Genomic DNA, 6,292 nt, shown 5'->3' with positions numbered 1-6,292 from the left:
CAGGCAACACAGAAATTGGAAATGAGAAGCTTTAATCTACATACTATATAGGAAAAAGTTCCAGATTGGTGAAAAAATGCCCTGTGACAGTACTCTAAATAACTGATCAGAAATCTTCTGATTTAAAGAGTGGTTACTTCCCAAACCCCTCAATTAACGAGTATATGTTGAGCCAAAGGGCTGAATATCATCCAATAGGCTTATAATCTCAGCAAAAAGGGCTTAGCGTTATGTTAATGGAACATCCATAATTCATATCGGATCCTTAAATCAAATACTCATTGTATACGCTTACCTAATTCCAAAGATTAAGATACAAACCTATCAAGTGATTGCATTTTAGATAATAGAAAAGGGACGCAATTTAAATGTAGGAAGTCAGTGTCACCTCTAAAGGTATTTTTTCCGGAAACGATGCAGAATTCGTTATGTTCACAGGCGACTATGGAAAATATAAGCCAACAGAGTGAGGAGGACACAAAGCTTTTTCGACACGCTATTTATTTGATTCCTTTCAGTTATATTGTGGAAAATAACTTCAATAATTTGTAAGAAATGTGCTAGCTAAATTTGTCACTAAGGGCTGCAAGACTAAAATTGTGATACATCGGAATGCTATCATCTCTTCAGAACAGTAAATCAATGCTCTTTATTTTGTGCCTTAGCTCCTTTTATTTTAAAACCTTTTTATTTTAAAACTACAACAATTCCCGCTTTAAAACTACAATAATTCCTGCTTTCTTCATTTCAGTTCTGAGCGCCGGCAATAGGAATAAAAACGCCCAGAAACCCGCAAAAACTAAAACCCCTAATTAGTAGTCCTTGTATTTCGTATTGAACCGTTATTCGGGCAGCGCTACAAATGCCTTGGAAATAGAAGCTGTCGGCGTCTAAACAAATGCAACTTGAAAATAAAAACAAGAAAAACATGCTAACGTTTTTAACACACTTTTGAGGAGGACTTGCTCGCACTACTTTTGCGGCGGTGAGCCATTTGAAACGCCCCCAGGCAGCAATTAAACTACACACTATGTGTGGTGAGCTGTTTAAAGCAACAAAGAAGGAATTAAATTGAAACATTCAACTGCAACAACAAACGAATTAAACAGGCTAAAACTACGAGGCAGCCAGGGAGGCCTACGGGCTTTTTCTTACTTCTTACTCGAAAGCGAAATTTAAACTGAGGCGGACGCAGGCGCAACGGTAATTTGGATATCATTGAAACCACAAACAATCGACTTATGTTGCAATAGGAAAGCGACGCCATAAAGAGTTGCTATAATTTGAAATTAGCTAAAGCGGATAACTGAAGCAGCGACGGTGAGGTAGATCATTTATAAAAACATGTACATAATTAAAATTTAGCATAAAATTGTTTTCAATATCAAACTAATGTTTCAAAGTGAGCACAAAAATCTACAGCATCCTACTTCACACCAACAACAAAAACCGTTAAGGCTTTTTAATTGCCACGTAAGGGCCAAAAACAGTGCCTTTCGCGCCAAAACACCACAGTCTGCGCTAGAGCTTAGCCTACACGACGGTAATTAAGCGCGACGCAGCACAGCATCCTCTACATCCCCACCATTAAAGTGGCAAAAGTACTTTTCTGTCTCGCCGCCGCCGCAAAACACTTTGATTGCACAGCGGCAATTCATCATCACGGCAATCATGGCGTTATGATTACGCCGACATTATTAGGTACGGACGCGCAGGTAGGACATTCATATGCGCGCAATACAGTAAGCTCAGTGTTAAGCAGACCCAAGTCTAAGACAAAGAGGATTAAAGCTATACAGCGAAAGACCGTAAGCTAAGCACATCAAGGCGACAGCAGCTGCAAAGGGGAGTTGACAGTCGGCATATGGAAGTAAGTCTGCGCAGTCGCGTCGCTTCAATGCGTGGTACGTGCGCAGCACGAGCCTGTGTGCCCATCATATGGAGTATACCGTTGCGTTATGATTTGCGCCTTTTTCGGTTTTCTGATGCTTGATTGACAGGTAGTGGACACACCACACATGTGTTGGGTCGAAGCGGACGAACGATTTTTGGCTCATCAAATGGTAGCAAGACATCAATCAATCGGTTTTCCGCCGGCAAATGATTTATTGGCATTTAAGTGAAATGTAATCAATATACTCGCGTATGAGGGCAAATATGACGCGTTCGATGAGCAAGTTTTCAATTAATATTAGAATTAAGAATATAAAAAAAAATGTTATAGAAAAGTTAAATAAAAATTGTTATGCAAATAACGAGAACGGATTAGCGTTACTTTTTTCGAGAAGAATTGAATAAACTTCGAATTCAGTTTCGAGTCCTAAATAGCAGTTAAAAAGCACTGATATTCATATAAATATTCTGATAATTCTTAACGAGAGAGATGTACTCCAATATTGTATTCTAAATACAAATATTTCCGTCACTAGAAGGCAAAACCCGCAATTAAAGACTCTAGAGGTCTTTACATCAGCAATACTTAAGTGACAACTACTTACTTTCAAATATTACTTTATATTATATTATGTACAGAATGGATAAATGACGTTCTTTCTCAATTAAAAAGCTAAGACTTATAAATTTACTCTAACACTCTAAACATTAATACGGATGGCTCGAAAATGGAGGATGGAGTTTGTGCGGAGATATACTGTCCAGAGTTAGGCATAAGGCAGTATTTTACCACTGCTGGACCACTGCAGTATATTTCAAGTTGAGGTCTTTGCTATTGCGAAAGCCGCGGAGCTGGCCTCTAATGCACCTGCTGCCAATTCCCGAGTCAAAATCTGCGTAGACACCCAAGCAGCAGTGAAGGAAGTAACCGCGTATCGCATATCGACCAGAAGTGTCTTAGGAAGCAGGGCAGCAGTGGACAGTGATGCCAGTGAGTGCCTTAGGAAGCAGAGTAACAGTGGAAAATGTTGCCAGAACCAAACAACTTCACTTCTAATGAATTACAGGCCACAAGAGCATCGAGACCACTGAAATAATTGGCGGGATTGCTAAGAATGGAGCAAGACTAACAACTGAAAACATCATCAACATTGGGAGATATTGTCAATACGACGATCTGAACAAAAGCATGATAAGGAAAATCAAAACCCTATGGAACAAGCTACGTGGGTGCAAAACTGTAAAAGTCATGTGCAAAACGGTGGATCAGAAGTACACAAAATTCCTACTGGAGGTCGATAGAAGAGACTATAGAAACATGATCGGAAAACTAAGTGGTCACTGTCTGGTGGCGACACAAGCCCGCTGAATGCGGCTGCCAGATCGAGCTGTAAGCATTTGGGGTCCCCACATCATGATACACTAGAAGAGGTTCATTGGCTTACCAGACTAACCTTACTTAACTTAACCTAAATGGAATTATGGATAACTCCTGTTATACTAAATACGCAAATAAGTTAGCAGACGAGGACTAACCATATATACGATGCGGTGGCAAACGATGGTGCAGAGTCACCATACACAGAGTCCAACTCATCTTTGATTTGTGAAGGCGTATTGCCTTTCAAAAATAAAAATTTAATTACAACTCGATATTCAAATTTTTCCATTTTGGGGAAATCACCGAAATAGACTCACAAAAACGACTGTCAACAGATAATTGCGCAATGAAGCATGTCTGGTAGCTATTATAATATGCACAATTTGAAGTAGAAACTTTTTTTTCATATGTGCCGCTAGCTTCACGTTGAGGTCGGTTATTTATCGGACAGCCCTTGTAATTCTATACGATTTGTCTACATAAATATCCGCGATTTTCGAATATGCGAATTGTGGAAGCGTGATTATGAATGACATGGGCACTTTTAGTATTTCCGATCAGGAACAAAGCCAATACAATGCTCAAGCAGATTTTCTGCGGAGTTTGTTTGCACTGCATAAAATTAGAAGTAAAAATATGAGTATGCAATCAGTGCAAATGTTATAAACTTGTGCCATCATTGTCATTATAGACAAAAGAATTGTGGAAGCTTTCTTCAGCACTTTCCGTTGGCCAGTGACCGCCAAAAATATGTGATTGTAGCATATTGTCAGTCTCCTGGTGACTTTACGATGACTATTGCTGCTGTTAATGTAAGCACATATTATTTACTAGGTCACGCATTACAACAAAAACCCAACTACAACAACATTGTAAACAATTGTATCTAAATTTCTGATATAAGTATGTATATTATACCAAACCAAATACCAAAAAGTTTGTATTTGCCGAAACCCGGGATTGAACCGGGGACCTTTAGATCTTCAGTCTAACGCTCTCCCAACTGAGCTATTTCGGCACTTATCAAATCCCTATCATGTATAAATTTTATTTTCAAAAGAATTTCAAGAAAGGTCGCCAAAACTACTTAAAATCTAAAAATAAAAGCGAACTGTGTCACCGTTATACAAATTTTGTCTTAAGCGCGGTACAAAAGTTGCCAAGCCACTGTCTCTTATCAATGCAACCTTGATTTTTTTTAAGCAAAATGATTAAATTGCACCCCTGCACGCCGCACGCAATGCTTTATCAAAAGTGGGACATTAAAAAGTCGTCGGCGACGTCCGCCAATAACAACATAAAGCAACTACAGGCAACAAAAGAAAAGAGCGCAAGCTATGAAGTATGAGCAGCATTTCGCTGGAATGCCACGCCCATAAGCGACATTGAAACCGGCGCGAATTCGCATTTCTGCGGGACCAAATGAAGAAAAAAGCCTCGTCAGGGACAGTTAAACTAGCCGAAAAAAGTAAAAGCGGCGTAACAATAAAAAATACAACTTGCCAAGTTGTTGCTTTATTTATGTTTTTATTATTAAAACCGATTTGTGGTTGAAGTTTTTGCTACTATTTGTGTTGTTGGCCGAATCAGAATCAGTTGGCGCGACTGCAAACCCATAATTATGAAATTATTACCGAGCGCCAAGTTAAAAGCCACTAAAAACGTAAGAACTTGAAGCATGAATTAAAACAACAATAAAAACAAACTACAATCGTCGCGAGTCCAAGCACAAATACAACAACAAGCGCACGCAGTCAGCTTTTCCTGGCATCGTTCATCACCGTGGGTCAGCGCTGGTGCTTAGTGATCATCAATGGCCAGCGACAACGCGTTGCGGCGGCGGCGACGACTGTCTTCGCGGCATCCGTACCGCCGCCGATCAGCCCGAACGGCGCGAACGGCCTTTGCATGCCACAAGCGACCCGGCCAGGCAGTCAACCTTGCGTTCAGCGCACACCCTGCGGGCAGACAGGAAGTTGTGCTGTGTTGAAGAAATTTTCGAAACTTTTTCATTTTTTTATTCGTTAATTTCTTTGCTTTAAATGTCTATTTTTCTGCTTTCTGCTTCTTACTTGCTACTCGTTGCGCGCCGAATGTCTCTCTTAATTCTGTTTCTTAAGATTTTTCGGTTTTCGTTATTAATTTTATTCATCAGATCGCGTATTGCGTGCTTTGCGTGCGGTTTTGCTTTTGGTCGACATGAAAATGTGTGGAAAAAATAAAAAAAAAAATCCGTCGGCGGTTAGCGTTTGGTGCCACAGTAGCCAACATGCGCATGCTGCACGCAACCGTTCAAAAAGAATGTGCTTTAAATCGTTGTTGTTGAATATTTTTCTATTAGCCGTCTAGTGAGTCTCTGGTATGTCATAAATATGGATTCATAGTTGCTTCTACTAGGTAGAATAAATATTTGAAATAATAGGCACACGAAATATGTATGACTTCTGAATATCTACACACATATACGTTGACATGCATAAATACATATCAGAGTATTGGAATGTTTTATATAAGAGGGAATACTACCAACTTTTCCAATAGAGATGATATGATTTCTAAGATAAAGCTGAATTTTTTCAAAGAGTACCGTAAACAGATAACTTTATCGTGTGAATTTCGATTTAACATTCAAGGAGAGCATTACAACTACCGATAAGACATGGGTTTATAAGTTTGACAGCCGCTCGGAGTATTAAAAGCTTTGCTGCCGTTCAGGCAACTGTTGCTACCACAATTTCTTGACTCTAAGACGTTCTCAAGAATTGGGGCTGTCTCAAACCACAACCTTGCGAGTTTTAAAAAAAAATTGGGCTTGCATTCATATAAAATTGTTTTCATTCAATAACTGGAGCCATTGGAAGTAGTGAATTTGAAAGAAAATCCACAAATTATTCAAGAACAACCATTACCTTCACCTAAATTGACAGTTTGGTGTGGTTTTTGGTCTGGTGGAATCATCGCTCGGCACTTTTTTCGAAATGGACCTGGTGACACCGTTACTGTCAATGGAGAGCAGTA

General features: G+C 39.5%; 1 non-coding gene across 1 annotated transcript; it reads right to left on the bottom strand.

Moving 5' to 3' along the window:
• Nucleotides 1-4,219: 4,219 nt before the first annotated feature.
• Trnaf-gaa (transfer RNA phenylalanine (anticodon GAA)) lies at nt 4,220-4,292 on the bottom strand. Its single transcript has one exon. It is a non-coding gene; the product is annotated as a tRNA-Phe (tRNA).
• Between the last annotated feature and the right edge of the window lie 2,000 nt (nt 4,293-6,292).

This window comes from Bactrocera dorsalis, chromosome 3 (genome assembly GCF_023373825.1).
Source record: "Bactrocera dorsalis isolate Fly_Bdor chromosome 3, ASM2337382v1, whole genome shotgun sequence".
Classification (NCBI taxonomy): domain Eukaryota; kingdom Metazoa; phylum Arthropoda; class Insecta; order Diptera; family Tephritidae; genus Bactrocera; species Bactrocera dorsalis.
This window is presented reverse-complemented; position numbering and strand designations above follow the sequence as displayed.